At 39.5% G+C, this 17,430-nt stretch overlaps 1 pseudogene; it reads left to right on the top strand.

Annotated features, from left to right (window-relative positions):
• Positions 1 to 5,531: 5,531 nt before the first annotated feature.
• On the top strand, positions 5,532 to 6,437 carry LOC105529255 (annotated as a pseudogene).
• Positions 6,438 to 17,430: the final 10,993 nt, after the last annotated feature.

The following is a 17,430-nucleotide window of genomic DNA, read 5'->3' as shown; positions in this document are numbered from 1 at the left end:
TTAGGGCCAGCAAAAATGGTGACCCTGGGCTCAAGAAAGGGAGACTATTGAACTATGCTAGGTGGAACCTTTTTTCCCCCCATTCAAAGGCAATCAGTGGCAGCTGAATCTGGACCAGCACACTCCTTCACTGAGACTTCAATTATTCATTCCTCCAACATTTATTGGCCACCTACTATGTGACAGGGACTATTCTAGATGCTGGGAACATAGCAATGAAAAATTAACATGGTCATTTTTCTTGTGGCTCTTTCATTCTGGTTGTGGGAAGGCAATAGACACATGATATATACCATAAAGAACATTAAATAGGTTAATGAGTTAGAGAAGGTGGTGGAGGGCTGTCTTTGGGGCTGGTTAGGAAAGGACATTATTCCAAGGAGGTGACATTGAAGCTGAGACCTGAATCATGAGGAAGAAGCAGCCCATGGAGGAAAAGAGCAACTAGTGCCAATGGAAGAGCAGCGCAAACACCCTGAAACTTGCCATGGTTGCGTTTGGGGAAAGAGTTGTGTGCCTGGAGCAATGTGAGCAAAGGATGGAGTGGAAGGAGCTGAGGTCAGTAGAAAGTCTGCTCAGGTGGCACATTATAGGCAAGGTAAGAAATTTAGATTTTATTCTAATTGCCTCTTTCAACTAACACCGATAAGGCACTGGGTTTAGAAAAGCAGTGTTCATCATAATCTCATGGAGCCAGACGAATGTCCTTGTTGGTCACATGTCCCAGGTGTACATCAGGTTCACACCAGAGAGTGCTCAAATCAGTGTGCACACCCAGGCCTGTCTGCCTCTAAAATGTGTGCCTTTCTGGCCCCTCTCTGACTTCCTACCTGATACTGAAGGCAGGGGTTATGCATTACAAGGGACATAGTTGTAGAGCTCCCCTGGAGCCCACTACCTGTGACCACATTAACACTCTGAGACTCAGCAACTTTATCACACAGAAAGGCCTCAGCTGAAAATGAAGCCCTTGTCTGGACATTACATGGGAGGAAAGATTTTATAGCCCAGGGGTAACAAGGGTGAGAGAGGATGTATTAGTTAGGGTTCTCCAGAGAAACAGAACCAATAGGGTATCTCTATCTCTATCTCCACCTCCACTGCCTCTACCACCGCCTCTGCCTCCGCCTCTGCCTCCGCCTCTGCCTCCGCCTCCACCTGGCTATGGAGATTCATTACAGGAACTGGCTCACATGTTTATGGAGGCCAAGAAGTCCCATGATCTGCCATCTGCAAGCTGGAGAACCAGAAAAGTCAGTGATGTAATTCAGTGTGAATTCAAACGCCTGGGGACCAGGAGCCAGTGGTGTAATTTCCATTCTGAGACTAATGGTCCCAAACCCAGGAGATCTGACATCTGAAGCAGGAGAAGATGGATGTCCCAGCTCAAGAAGGGAGAGGGAGGGTTCACCTTTCCTCTGTTTTTTGTTTGTTTGTTTGTTTTTGTTTTGTTTTGTTTTTTTTCCTATCTGAGCCCCCTCAGTGGATTAGATGACAACTGCCCACATTTGTGGGCACACAATCTGCCCACATTGGGTAGATCTTTTTCAGTCTACAAATTCAAGCATTAGTCTCTTCCAGAAATATCCTCACAGACACACCCAGATGTGTTGCATCAGCCATGTGGGTATCCCTTAGCCCAGTCAAGTTGACACAGAAATTTATACCACAGTGAATTTCATCATAGTTCCAAAATAACTGTAGTGCATTTTATGAGAAATAGTAAATCTTACCTATTTTCACTGGGGACAGAACAAGACAGTAGGTTCTTTTTAAGCAGAAGTTCTTGACAGATGTCCTTAGACCTCTCAGGGATCCAGAAAGGCAGTTGTTGGGTCCATAAGCTATTTTTCACATTTCAAAAATGTCTAATGTCTAATGGAGCCACTTCAGCAGATTGGCAGAATCTATCTACTAAAGGTGAATATGCACATATCCCAGGGCCCAGCAATTCCTCTACTAGGTATGGGTACTAGATACAGAAATACTTACATATATTCCCCAAAATATATGAACCAAAATGTTCAAAGCAGTGCACTTGGAAATGGACAACACAGGGAAATTATCCAAATGCCCATCAACAGTAGAACTGATAAATTGTAGTATACTTATATAGTAGAATATGAGCTAAGCACTGAGAATGAATAATCTTTAACTATGTGTAACATAGATCTTAGTGATGGTGAGTGAAAGTAGCTAGACATAAAGAATGTATACTGTAAGAATAATTTACACAAAGTCCCAAGACTGGGAAATCTATACTGTTGGAAATCACGATGGGATTATCCTTATGGGAGCATGGTGTGTAGTGACCAACAGGGAAGTTGAGGGTGCTGGTAATCCAAGGTGCTGATGATGGTCTGTTTCTTGATCTGGGTGCTGGTTATGTGGGTATATTTGGTTTGTGAGGACGAATTGAGCAATACGTTTTTTGGTATGTGTGCTTTCTGTAGTATATTACGTGACACTTCAAGTAACGTTTTAAAAATGTGGAAAATTTAAAAATGGGAATTATACTATGGCTATTGGTGATTTTTACTGTAAACGCAGTTGAATGTAATTATTCATAATATGTGATGGGAGAGGAAGGTAATTGTTGCTGGAAAAACTGTTTGTAATGCTTTTAAAATGTGGGCTCAACCCAGGGCAGAGAATTATGAAAAATGTCCTTGGGGAACACACTTGTAAAAAAGTTTCAGGGCCGGTAGGCTAACCTTTTAAAACAAATTGTCTGCCTAGTAGTGTGTTTGTTACCAAAGGTGTCCGAGACATTTTGTGGCATTTTCGTGAAAGATATAAGAGAATGTTATCATTCCAGGATGACTTAGATTTAGGCCTTGCAAGACACAGGGAGGTGAGTTAATGCTTGCTTCCTGCGGACATTTTTAGATTGACTTGTTATGAGTTTCCTGTTCAGTGAAAATGAGTTGAGAGGCCCTAGTTAACCTGGTCTTTTCCCCTTTGCCCCATCCAGAGAACTGCAGGTGGCCAGCTGTGTTTTCCAAGGCTCAGATGCCACCTCCAGTCAATCAATAAACTAGGAAGACGTCAGAAAAGAGGAAGAATGGTTTGCTTGATTGAAAGTGAGTTTGTCATGGTATCAATGAGACAAAGTGCTTATGCTCTTCTAGTATTAGGCTTTACTCTCCTCTTGGCAACCAGACAACCTTCCACCATCTCCTAGCCACCTTTTGCCACCATCTTCCGGCCACCAGCCAATCCAGTCTCCTACCTGCTGTGGGTAGGAGTCAGTGGGGGGAGTCAGGGAGTCCTCATCACTAATCTAATTCATCTCAATTTTTACAGAAACTTTGCCAGAGCAGGGTTTGCTGCAGCTGGTGGTAAGGAAGTGAGAAACTGCTACCACTTATTACTTTGCTCTACTGAATTAGTTCATGAATTAGTTCAGGTAATGACTTCAATCTGGGTGCCTGGAGGAGCTGAGGGTCAGCTGTCTCACCTGGAAGGACTTGGCAACCCAGGTTCTAGACAGCAGGGGGAGGGGCCAGCAGCTAGAAGAAAGCTCTCTTCAGCAGGAGTTGTGTGACAGTGAGAACGGCTCATCAAGAGCCATGGCCTTGGACCCCAAGACTCAGCCAGAGATGCAAGGTGGTGAGATGCCCTACCCAGCAGCCATTCTTATTCTTCCTCTTGAGTGTCCACTTCTCCTCTTGGCCCAGGGGGTAAATCTTGATTAATTTAAGCCAAACTTAGGAGTCCAGTTCTTCTTGCCAATGACTGATTTAAGGAGTAGATTTTATCCCAAATCTAGCCAAGTAGAAGAGGGGGGAAATACACTGCGGGGGGGAGGTGTCTGGTAAATAGTTCTTCTTTGTCATGCCTTGATGTGACTCCTGAAATGCTTGCAGCCATGCTGTGACTAAGAAGGCAGCAGGCCTGGAGATAAGCCAATGTGTTTAGGTTGCTGAGGGGAAGATGGTAAGGGCCTGGATCCCTCAGGCCACTAGAGAGCCTTTGAAGTAAGTAATACCAGACTGAATTTCCATTATGGGAGCTAATACATTTTTTTAATCATTTATTTAAGCCAGTTGAATTTGAGTATTTTGTTACTTGCAGCCCAAACCTCCCTAATTAATCTGAAGCTTCAGCCCAACTTTTTCCCATCTACATATACATATTGTCAATTTCCAGCTAGAAAATTTTACTTGGATATGTCCTGTAAGGCATTATTTTTCAGCCTAAAAACATTTAAAATTTAACTACTTGTCTTTTCCTCAAATATACCTCTCAAATTTTTACTAGAAATAATTAGAAATCTTTGACTAATCCTACTTTCAGTTAGTTAATGCGCCCTACACATATACAAAATTATACAATTTGATTTTAACAAGCATAAAAAAATTTAAATCTTTTATGAATGCTCTTTGTATGGCAGGCCTTGTGCTAGGAACTTTTTTGTAGATTTATATAAACTATTGCAAATTCTTAAAACAATATGGCAGAATAGATAATTTTATCCCCATTATATATCTTAGGAAAATAAAGCTAGAGCTGTTAGGTAACTTGCCCAAAGTCACACAGCTTGTCTTGGCTGAAAGGAGACTGGAACATAATACAGACATTCCCCCTTTGGGTGTTCTCTTGTCTGGCCACCACTTCCTGCAGACCTGTCTTGCATCTATATTTCCATTTCCTCTCCCACTATCGCTTTTCAGGTTTAGTCCTAAGTGTTCAGTGCCTGGACTATTGCAGTGGAAAAACCTTCTGGACTCTCTTGCCTCAAACCTTAGCTGCACGTTACTGCTGTACTGACTTCCCCAAGATACAGCTCATTCCACTTTCCCACGTTAACATCTTCCGTGATTTATTATCATCTGTAGCAGCAGTAACAGTGGCAGGCAAGTAATATAAATATGTGAAGTCTGTTGAAGACACTAGGCTCTAAACTGCTTATGTGGGGACAAAATGCCTTTGGAACACTGGGCAATTTAAGTAATAAAGCATAAATTGGCTACCAGTTTGTAACCAAGTGCCCTGAAGACAAAATTCATTATTTTTCTCACAGCATTCAAGGGCATCTAAAACTGAATCCCAAACTAATATCTCCCTCTTATGTCTTAGTCACCACCCCTCTGAAGGCTCTCATTTAGATACAGGGCTGAGTCCCTCCATTCTCCATATGGACTTGACCGCTATGCTCTTTCTCATGCCTTTGTCCCGGGAATTTTGTCCATTCATTCCTACCTACTCTTCGATGGTCACAACCCAGCTCCAGTCCCTCTTCTTTGACAAAGTATTCCTGGGATGTCATAGAAGGGACTCTCAGGTGTGCAAGAGGCTTGCAAAGCCTGCCGGCCAGGCTCCTAGGTGATCCTTGCTGGGCATTTGCTGGGCCTGAGTTTGAATACTTAGGTCACTACTCCCTAAGACAGCTTCTGCCAGTACTGGGCTTCACTGGCTGTTCAAAGACCTGTGTCAGTTGAGCCAAATGTTATCACCCTAGTGTCTGCCTTTTGAGGTCAGGTATGACAAGCCTATTTTTTCCTTTAAAATATTGAAAGAGCAAGCGTATGTCTTCCATCTGTTCAGAATCCTCCATGTTCAAAACTCTTGAAAGGGATAGTTTTAGACAGACATATGAAGAGCTTCAGAAACAAATTAATGAATTTATGGCAGGTTTTTATGTAGTACTGAATACATTAAAGGAGAATTACCAAGTGCTTGCTTTGGGAGGGGATGCCAAACTGGAGCTTGTAGGAACCTCAGTCCTTTCTCTGAAGGAATAATGTTCAGTGTTTGACTACTTATGAAAAGTTGGAAGAACATCTTCAGCCTTTCAGGAGGAGAGAAAATGCTTCGTTCATTGGCTTTGTTTTTATTTATTTGTTTGTTTATTTCTTATTTTATTTGAAACAGTCTCGCTCTGTGGCCCAGGTTGGAGTGCAATTGCGCAATATTGGCTCACTGCAACCTCTGCCTCCTGGGTTCAAGCAATTCTCCTGCCTTAGCCTCCTGAGTAGCTGGGATTACAGGCACCTACCATGCCTGGCTAATTTTTGTATTTTTAGTAGAGATGGGGTTTCACCATGTTAGCCAAGCTGGTCTCAACCTCCTGACCTCAAGTGATCTGCCTGCTTTGGCCTCCCAGAGTGCTGGGATTACAGGTGTGAGCCATCATCCTCAGCCTTGGCTTTAGTATTAGCTCTTCCCCTCTACAAACCCACTCCCTTTTACTTCAGGGACAAGGTTGATGCAGCCCTTGATTTAAAAAATGTGTCCACTGTTGCATTTTATAAATAGGAACAAACAGAAATACCCAGTTCATAATAATTTCTCTTTGAAATATTAATATGTTTGAGATTTCAGATAGACTAACTGGAATTTACAAGATCTATAATATAACAAAAAGTGTTCCAGTAAACCCAAAAGAAACTGCATCTAAAGGACTTTGTTGTACTTGTTTATTCTTCAAATAGAATTGGCATAGATTTGGTGTATTGTATTACTGATTTTCTATTTGTAAGGGATTATGAGTTATATAGAATACATATTTTTAAAATGGGAAGAAACCCTTTAAATCTCTCTCATATCTTGCCTGTATTCTACATGAGGATCGGATGCAGTGTTTAACTGTCCAAGTGCATTCTAAAGCCCTCCAAAGAAGCATTTGACTTTGAGGAATGAACAGGTGATCAGACCAAAGGGGACAAAAGTGGAGAGAAACACAAAAGTGGTATGGATTAACCATGCAGGCGCCATCCTTTGAAAACTCTTCCCTGCACAATGATAATGTGTGTGTGTGTGCGTGTGTGTGTGTGCGCGCACACCTGTGTATGTGTATGAGGTGTTGGTATGGGGTGGAGTTGGGGACTTGAGAGTGGGGTAGAGATTTTTCTGAAACTTCTGTCGGAGGGAACTGGAAAACTGTTTTCCTGATAGCATATTTAATCTAAATTTGTTAGGAAGCAGCCACACTGAATTTTGGTATATTCATCCATCCCTCTACTGAATTTCCACAGCACTAATCATCTGCGGCATTTACTTGTCAGTAACCTCCCTCCTTGTGGTGCTGTGAGCTGTGTGTCATTCCAGGCTGCCTCACTGGGCTTCCCATGGCTGTCCATCATCTGCCCAGGTAGAAGCCAAACCCTTCAGAGGGAGGGGCTATGGTCCTGGCCCAAGTGTCCCTCATAAGTCTTCACAGAGCGACAACAGAGCATAGGCGTCCATAAGCATTTGTTGTCAGACCCACAGAGAACAGAAAGAACCCTAAATATAATGGAAGAATTGCCAGGTGGGCTCCTCAAGTTAAATCAGGCTATTACCAATGTCATCACATCTCAGGGTTCAGGGGCTTTAAAGACCATCTATTTGAAAAGTCTCCCTCTCATTTAACCAAAAAGTGTTTCCCTATGGCTTCTACCAGTTAGTCTGCAAAGAACAAAGATTTTTATTTCTTATACAGCCATTATGTTTCATCTCATACATGTAACATGGGTAATGAGTACGTGTGAATATGTGTGAGCACATGGGCATGTGTGTGTGCCTGGTGGGCACATTCTCTTACCTGTAGTAAACAGTTGTAATAATGGACCATGCCAATCAGAAGGTCTACAAGTAATAAAATTTTTTACATTATAAATGTACTGTACAATTCATACATTTGAAAGAAGGCTATGAAAAAGAAATAAATGTGATTTTGCATTTAGTTAAGGTGAGGTTTAGTTGTGATTTTTATTTGCATTTTCTCTTTCTCATATCTACTGGTATAAACTAAAATTATAGGCTTTTAAGTAAAACTTTTTAAAATCTCAAAAGTAATCTCACTGTTATCCTGAATTGATGATGGTATGTGGAACCCTGGCAAAGATTATTATAGCAGATGGAATTCTGGCAGAAGAAGGTTCTATTCTTTGGAGACCCCATCCCAGGAAAGGCCTCAGGCCTGGCAGTAATTTCTATTTCCTGTCTCTTGTCTCCACCTTCTGGGGACTCCCACACAATCCAGTGCCCCATCTGGACACCAAGATCCATAAGGATAGTTTATTGCCAGGTCCCTGCTGAGCTAGAAACATTCTTCAGACAGTGCTCAATCCTCCAAAAGACACCCAGAGTGCGCATTTCAGCCTTGATTTCTGCATCAGATGTGAGCTGGGGCAAGAAAGGCTGTGAATTAAAAAGGAGCTATAACTTGCTCGTCAGTGATAAGGAAGCGGAGGGCCTACTTCCCCATTCATTGACCATTAATTAAAAAGAGTAAGTTTATTTTTTTCTAAATACTTTCTTATGTACTCTTAATTTTACAAAAATGAGCATACAGTCATATTCATTTATTCACTCTTCTGCCAAGCATCTATTGAAATATTTACAGTGAGCTAGGTGCTGTGCTAGGGTAAACAATGGGTAAAAAGTGCTTGCCCATGAGGAGCTTATCATCTCTTTGAGCAGTGTATTTTATTGAGTAACTACTATGTGCCTGGCATTGCACCAAGTGTTTTACTGACACGATCTCATTTAATCCTCATCATAATTTCATAGCATAGTAGTAATCATCCCCATTTAATAGATGAAGATTTTGAGGCTCAGAGAATATAAGCAACTTTACTAAAAACTATTAAGTAGCAGGGACAGGGTTGGAACCTGTGGTAAATAGTTTTTTCCAGTCACCCATGTTTAATGACCCTTCCCTGTTTTATTGACTTTGGGTGTGGGTCTATGGCCAACTTTGACCAGTGAGAGGAGAGTGGAGGGGTTGCCTTTTCTGAACAGAAGCTTGAAGATCAGTACGTAGTTTGCCTTGTTCTCCGCCATGATGACAATTCCAGGTAGAGGCTGCCCAGGTAACCTGAGTCCCAGAGTGAAGAAGACATAGAGTACAGCAACAGCCCACCCATGGCGGGCATGCAGAGGGCGTGAAAAATCAACCGTTGCTGTTGTAAGTCAGTGAAACTCTGGGATTATATTTTCTGCAGCCTGGCTGTCCGACAGGTGCGGAACCTTTAAGTCATTATACCAGAGTGCCTTATTTTACATTATTTCTATAATTAGAAGTGAAAAAAAAAAACCAGTTGAAATTGGAAAAAACATTAATCTGGGCCAGACTTTTTGTTCTAAAAATGTTTATATGAATGATGATTTTTTTCTTCTGCCTTATCTGCCACCCTTCCTCCCCTGTTAAAATCTTCTGTATCCATGAGGATGACTATCTACAGGACTCATCCTGCCCCTTGCTGTCTTAATGCCTTAGTGGATACCTCTTCCTGCAGTACTTATAGCTGAATTCAATTCCACAAGCACTTATTGAGCATCTTTTGAAATGTCTATTATCCTGCTTCTTCGAAGTCCCAAGCTCCTACCCGCTCCGTGCAGACATCCCGATGACTCCATACCTATATGATCTCTCTCACTCTCCCCTAGACTCTAATACCATTATTTGCCACACACTATATGTTCCCTTAAACTGTTTATTATCATTTTTGATTGGAATACAATTCAAATAAGACAAAATTCACCATTTTATAGTGGACAATTCAGTGATTTTTAGATATTTACAATGTTGTGCAACCATTACCACTATTTAATGCCCCAAACTTTTCACTACCCACAAATGAACTTCATATCTATGAAGTAAGCACTCCCTATTCCTTCCTCTCTGCAACCCTTGGCATCCACTAATCTTTTTTTTTCCTCTGGATTTCTCTCTTCTGGACATTTCACATAAATAGAATTGTGCAGTATGTTGACTTTTACATCTAGTTTCTTTTACTTACGATATTTTCAAAGTTTGTCCAGTTGTGGCATATATCAGTATGTCACTTCTTTTTATGGTTGAGTAACATTCTGTTATTTAGATATACCACAATTTGTTTATCCATTTGTCAACTGATGAACAATTTGGATTGTTTCCATATTTAGCTTTTGTGAATAGTGCTGTTGTGGGTGTGCAAGTTTTTGTGTGGATATATGTTCTCATTTCTCCTGAGGATATACCTAGGAGTAGAATCGTTGGGTCATATGGTAACTTCATCTGTGGTAACTTTATCTTTTTAAGTTTCCTTTTTTGTTTGTTTGTTTTCTCTAAGACACTGTGAGCTCCTAGCAGAAAGTTTTCCAACTCTGTCTGTGCTGCCACAGTACACACATTCATTCCTTTGACAAATGTGAGTCGAGGGCCTATTTTTTGCCTGGTACTCCTCTGGGCATTTCTGCCAAATTGATTTTCATAGAATCCTAGCCTGTGATCTGAGAGGTCATTTGGTCCCTTCTCCCATCCAGTAGAAGAATCCTATATCCAAGTCCTCTGGTCTTTGTATCAACTTTCATCCTCAAACCATAGAGCTTAGCTCCTTAAATGTAATTTTAGTTGCATTTCATGACTACAGAAACAACATATACTTATTGTGGAAAACTTCAAAGTACAAGAACATGTTAAAGAAACAAAAATTATCTATAATTCTATAACCTACCCCTAACATATTGCTAAATTTCCTTTCAGACTTTTTGTCAGTCCAATAATGTGTTTCACATAATTGGGATCATCCTGTATTAATCAGATACCTCTTGTGCACGGCTTCAAACCCTCTCATCATCACCCCATATTATGAAGGCTTCTACCAGTTTCCCACAGGCGTCAGCCAACAGCACCTCACCTTGGGGAAGACCATTGTACCTCTTGCTTCTCTGACCTAATGGTGTCAATGTGATATGTCTAAGGGATCTGCTCAACATGTGCAATCTAAACCTTTGACCAAAGAGAAGTGACCTTTTGTTCCTTGGGCATCTCAGAAAGAGATGGAACAATCAGTTTCTCCCAGTGACCTCTTTCTGACCAGTTTCTGGTCAGTGGTGTGATTCATCTTTCGATTTTCTCTCTCCTTCTCTGTTCAGTCCTCCTATTCCTCCACTCTCTTACTTCCTGGAATCATCATCCCGAATAAACGACCCACACCTCAAACTTTGTTGCAGATGTTACTTTGCGGGGAAACACAGACTAAAGTATTGTATATGCAATTTCAGACACAGATTTAAACATTATGCCATGAGTTTAGAATATACGCACAAACACATATGTATGTATGTATACATATGTATTTATAAATTTAAACAGTATGTGAATTGCTGTATAAGTGTATATAAATTTATATTCCTGTATATGTAAATTCAGATATATATTTAAATACTTTTTATATATAATACATGGGCATTCATCCCTCTTCCCTTCTATGATTTCCTGGAAGCCTAGGACGCCATTTCCCAGAATCCTTTGCCAGCAGGTTTCTAATTTAGACTCTGCTACTCATAAATGAATGGATGGCAGAAAGAAGCAGAAGGTAGTATTGTTTCTCTAGCACTGATTGGCGAGTGTTGGGCTTTACATATGGTGAATGTGAATTTTTTTGCAGTGGCTTCTTAGATTCACATGCAGTTGTAAGGAATAATATAGAGAAATATTGTATACATTTTACATAGTTCCTCACAACAGTAATATTTTGCAAAATAGTCATACGGTATCACAACTGAGGTGCTGACATTGATACAATTCACTTATCCTATTCAGAATTCCTTGGTTTTACTTGTACTCGTGTGTGTGTGTGTGTGTGTGTTTAGTTATATACAATTTATTCACATTTTTACTAGAATATAATTCACAAAATATAAAATTCACCAATTCAGAGTTCAATGGCTTTTAGTATATTCACAGAATTATCCAGCTTTTACTACTATCTAACTCTAGAACGTCTTCATTACCTCAAAGGGGAAACCCTACCCATAGCAGTCACTCTCTATTCCTCCCTCTAGCCCTAGGCAACCAGTAATCTACTTTCTTTCTCTAAGGATTTGCGTATTGTGAACATTTCATATAAACTGAATGATATAATATGTGGTCTTTTGCAATTGGTTTCTTTCCCTTAGTATAATGTTTTCAAGGTTCATCCATGTTGTAGCAAGTATCAGTACCTCATTCTTCTTTATTGTAGATAATATTTTATGGTATGGACACTTTATCCATTCATTGGATGATGACATTTGGGTTATTTTCTCTTTGGTAGTGTTATAGATATGCTGCTATAAAAACTGTGGAAACTTGATGTGCAAGTTTTTGTGTGGATATATGTTTTCATTTCACTTCTGTGTATACCCATGAGTGCAATTGTTGGTCTGTGTTAACATTAAATAACCTTTAAACTGTTTTCCAGAGTGGTAGCACCATTTTACATTCTTACTAGCAATGTTTAAGGGTTCCAGTTTTTCTACAACCTGGCCAAAATTTGTAATCGTCTGTCTTTTTGATAGTTCTGTACAATTTTATCAAATGTATAGGTTAATGTGTCCACCACCATAGTCAATATACTGAACAGCTTCATCAACACAAGGATCCCTCCCGTTGCCCTTTTAAAACTGCACCCACCTCCCTTCCACATCCTCCCAACCCCCTACCAACTCCAGGAACCACTAATTTTTCTCCATTTCTAAAATTTTGTCATTTCAAAAATGGAATCACAGGTAGTAATCAAAGGCTACTTAGTATATAAATAGACTAATACATTAAGTAACCTTTGGGGATTGACTTTCTTCAAACGATTGATACACACAACATGGATGATGTCCTGTGGATATACCACAATTTGTTAAATTGTTTAAGCATTTATTCCTTGAAGGACATCTGGACTGTCTCTAGTTTTTGGCTATTACAAATAAAGCTGCTATAAACACTTATGTGCAGGTTTTTGTGTGAACATAAGTCTAAATTTCTCCAGCATAAATGCCTGAGAATGCAGTTATTCAGTGGTTGGATGGCTATCGAAGGTTTAGTTTATAAAAATTGTGAAACAATTTTTCATTTTCCACTCCGGCCAGTTGGGTATGGGAACTCCAGTTTCTCTGCATCCTCATCAGTATTCTTTTGTTGTCACTCTGTTGTTTATTTTTTAATCTTTGCTTATTGTATCTTTATGCAAACTTTCAAAAATTTACCTTTTTTAAAAAGTCCTCTTTTTTTTTTAATTTATAGCAGGGATCTTCGTGTTATGGTTAGGAAAGTCTTTTTCACTATCATAAAAACTATTTCTTATATTTTCTCCTGGTATTTTTATAGAGAGGCAACGCAGGATGGAGTAGGTCAGAATGGTTGGAGTCTGTCTGCAGTGAGATCTGCTTTAAGTCTTGGCTCCATCACTTGCTACTGCGCTCACTTTTAGTTGACATGTATCTCTATACTTTCCCTGTATATCTCCTCTCCTGATATCTCCTCTCCTTCAACTGTTTCTTAGGTAATGCTTTTTCATCCTGGTCAATCTCTGCTGGAAATTCTCCAGTATGACAATGTCTATCTCAACTTGACATACCCAGATCTGAGCACTCCACTCCAGATAAATTTTGACAGTGCAGAGAAAGTGGGTCTTACCGTGCGCAGTTCTGCACACTATTAATGTTAGCAAAGATTGCAGTGACTTTTGGAGGTGACCATGTTAACTCCCTGGCCATTAGGAAACTTCTGAAAGCAAAACATCATCATTTTCACATGAACTGCTATTAAAGTAAGTCTCTTTCATCTCACATTTCTGCAGGCAATTTGATGATTTTTATCTGTTCCTTCAGTAGTTCTTTTGATTAATGTGTAGTGGCCCTATTTGTTCCTAATAATGCTTTTCACCGTAAAGTCTATTTTGTCTTATAAAAATGTTGCCATATTAGAATTTTTTTTTGCTAAGGTATTTCCTGAATATCTTTCGCCTTTATTTTCTATTTTCAGTATTATTTTGTTTTAGAGGTGTCTTATATATAGTATATAGCTTGATTTTTAAAAAAATCTTATTTGATACTCTGAATGTGAATAGGTGGGTTTATTTATATTTGTTGAAAACCTAATATAATTGGACTCACTTATGCCATCTATTTTGTACTTTTATTCAGCTTTCCTGTTTTCTGTTTTTTTTTTAAAAGTTCCTATTCTGTTTTCTGCTGGTTGAGGTTATAGATTGTTTCCAGTTGTTAAGTACTTATCTTTAGCAATTTTAACATTCCTTCATAACTTTTTTAAAGCCTATATTTATTTAATATCTTTGTCCTATTCCATACTGTATTTCTTCTGTTCTTTTTTTCACCTTAGGACAGATCTTTATATTTTTCTAATTAAAATTAATCTCATTAGTTTCAATTCATCCTGATGGCCTGTTGAGTGATCAAGAGGTCCTGATCCAGTCCTGAGGGATTCTCCTCCTGTTTTGTGCCATCTTAACTTTTATTTTGCCTGAGTGTATCCAAGTAATTAATTAAAAAAATATGTATTAGAGCTAGGTTCAGGATCCTTTGTTTTCTATTTAGGAACTCCATGCCTTGGGGCTGGAGGGTGGAGAGTCAAACATAAAAATCTACTTTTCTAAACTGCTTGAATTGTTTCTATGACCAGTTTTCTTTTTCTTAACTATTACAGACAATTTCATCACTTTCCCCCCAAAGTTCCTATCACTTCCACTCCATTATTCAAGCCAGGCTGTTGATTAAAATTAATTGAGGTAAAGCCGCTCCCGTGGGGGCTTCCTCAGTCTTCTGAGTGATGAAATTGTCAACGATGCGAGGCAGGAATCCATCAGATTCTCATCAAGTGAGACTGCCGGCCGATGTGTAGATAGGAGTCCTGTAGCTGTGATGGGATGGGGGTGGGGAGAGTAAGAGGACACAAGAAGACACTTGCATGTGGCATGGCATGGTAGACGAGTGACAGCTGGGAGGCAGTAAACCTGGGCTCTCGCATCATACTTTAGGAGTCGAAAACGCCACACATTTGAACACATTCAGATGCTAGACCATTATTTAGTTACCTTGGAGATTTTCCTTCAGTTTGTCACCCACGCACTTCTTAACCCCTTGCAAGCTGTTTTGTTTTCTTGCTTCTATCAAAACTATTTTTTCCTTCTTGCTTCTATCGAAACTGTTTTCTGTTCTAATTCTAGGAACCTGTCTCTTCTATTCGGCACCACAGACCCTCTGCTTTCTTAATGAAATTATTTCCTTTTTCCATTTCTCTGTTGCTACCTTCTCATGTTGCCCCCCTACCCTCTTTCTTTGCTGATGTCGCTTGTTCCTTCCCCTTTTCCTTGAATGTGTGCCCCACTCCACCCCAGGCACAGCCACAACTTCGTGCTGGGTGTCTTCTTTCTGCTCTTTAAAACTTAACGTGCCCTGCATTGAATTCTTTACATTGTTCCTAAGAGGAGTTCATCCTTGATTTCATTCTTTCTGTTAATGGAACATCATTTCCCCAGGGACACTGGCTCAAGGTCCTCCTGAGTCCTAGAATGGAGTGCTGAGCTATCTCCAATCATACTGCAGTTTAATAAGTATGTACTGAGTACATTTGACGGTGCTGGGTTATGGGCTTTTTCATTGAAGAGCTCATTGTCTAGAGGATTGGAATGAGAATACCACATAGCCAGGGCTGCAGCAAACAGGTACACAAGTTCTGGTAGCCCAGAGTAGGGAGGGAGGGGAAGATGATGAATATTCATGAAAGACCTGCTAGGTGCCAGTTTTTGTGCTAGGCTCTCTCTATATATCATCTCAGTGGAAGCTTATGACCCTCTGAGGTAGATATTACAGCCAAAGAAAGGCAGCTCAGTGGGGTCAAGGTCGAATGACTGCATAATAAATGCTGGAACCAGGATTCAAAGTTGAATCTGTTATTTTTCCAGAGCACTACATTGCACCCTAGGCTGTTACGAAAGAGGGTACATGTGTGTTAATCATTTAAGGATGAACTTTTCTTGGTAGTTAATACACAGAAGAGAATTCCTGGCACAGGGAATAGAATATAAAAAAGCATAAAGATTATGTATTAGAGTTTTAAGTAGGAAGAAGGAACAAAAGAGAAGGAGGAAGTCTAGGGAGAAAGATGCTTTCTCTTTCTAAAGTTTTTCTGAGGCTTTAGACATGTTGAGTTCCAGGCATTTATAGGCTACCCACATTGTCAGTTCAGTGAATAGTTGGAAATATAAGTTTGAGAAAGTGATAGGTCCCACAGAATGAGAGAAAATACTTGGAAATCATACATCCAACAAGGAGTTAATACCTAAAATGTATAAGGAACGCAAACCAATAGCAAGAAAACAAATAACCCAGTTAAAAAAATGGGCAAAGGACCTGAACAGACATTTCTCAAAAGCAAACACACAAATGGCCAACAAGTACATGAAAAGGGCTCATCATCAGTAATCATTAAGGAAATTCTAATGAAAATCACAATGAGAGATCACCTCACACCTGTTAGAATATCTTCTATTAAATGAAACAAAAGATAATAAATGTTGGACAGGATTCAGAGAAAAGGGGACTATACCTTGTTGGTGGGAATGTAAATCAGTACAACCGTAATGAAAAATGTTATGGAGGTTCCACACAAAACTAAAAAGAGAATTGCTATGTGACTCAGTGATCCCACTTCTGGATATATATCCAAAGGAACTGAAATCAATATATTGAAGGGATATTTCTACTCCCCTGTTTATTGCAGCATTATTTACCAAGGTATGGAAACAACCTAAGCATCTATCAGTAGATGAATCTATAAAGAAAATGTTACGTGTATACAAAATGGAATGCTATTTAGCCTTGAAAAGGGGGAAATTCTGTCATTTTTTTACAACATGGATGAATCTGGAGAACATGATGTTAAGTGAAATAAATCAGGCATAGAAAGATAAATACAGTATGATCTCCCTTATATGTAGAATTGAATAAAGTTGAACTCATAGAAGTAAAGAGTAGAACAATGGTTACCAGGGGCAAGGAGGGCAAAGGGAGTTGTTGATCAAAGGGTACAAGGTTTCAGGTAGAGGAATATGTTTTGAGATCTGCTGCACAGCAGGGTGATGATAGTCAATAATAATGTTTTACAAATTTCAAAATAACTAAGGGGGTAAATTTCAAATGTCACATCATAAAAATGAAAGGTAAATGAGGAGACACATAGGTTAACCAGCTTGATGTAATCATGCCGCATTGTAGACATGTATCAAAACATCACATTTTAGCCTATAAATTTATACAACTATGATTTGTTAACTAAAAAGAGGTAGGAAACTAGAAATTTAAATCTACGTGTTTTCAGTGTCAATGTAAGGTAGGGGTTGGAGTTGTGGAGGCGGTAAAATTATCTAGGTAGACTGTATTGTGCCAAAAAAAAAAAAAAGAAAAAAAGAAAAAGAAAAATGAGCAAGGCATTACCAAGAACCAGGAGATTGAGAGGGAGCTTCCAGAGAGAGGGAAGCAGGAGACAGCTGATGAAAACCAGAGAAGAATTTCAATCAAGAAGGTCAAGATCAACAACAGGGTTTCCAAAGAGATAATTTGGGGTCAGGACTAAAAATGACAATTGAATCAGGCAACTAGGAGGTCACTGGAGAATTTGTTGAGAACAGTTTTAATTTAGAGATGAGGAATGGAATGCAAGTTTCAAGGGAGATGTGCAGG

Source organism: Mandrillus leucophaeus, unplaced genomic scaffold (genome assembly GCF_000951045.1).
Source record: "Mandrillus leucophaeus isolate KB7577 unplaced genomic scaffold, Mleu.le_1.0 Scaffold759, whole genome shotgun sequence".
In the NCBI taxonomy this organism is placed as follows: domain Eukaryota; kingdom Metazoa; phylum Chordata; class Mammalia; order Primates; family Cercopithecidae; genus Mandrillus; species Mandrillus leucophaeus.
The sequence above is the reverse complement of the archived record's forward strand: the minus strand, read 5'-3'. Positions and strand labels throughout refer to the sequence as shown.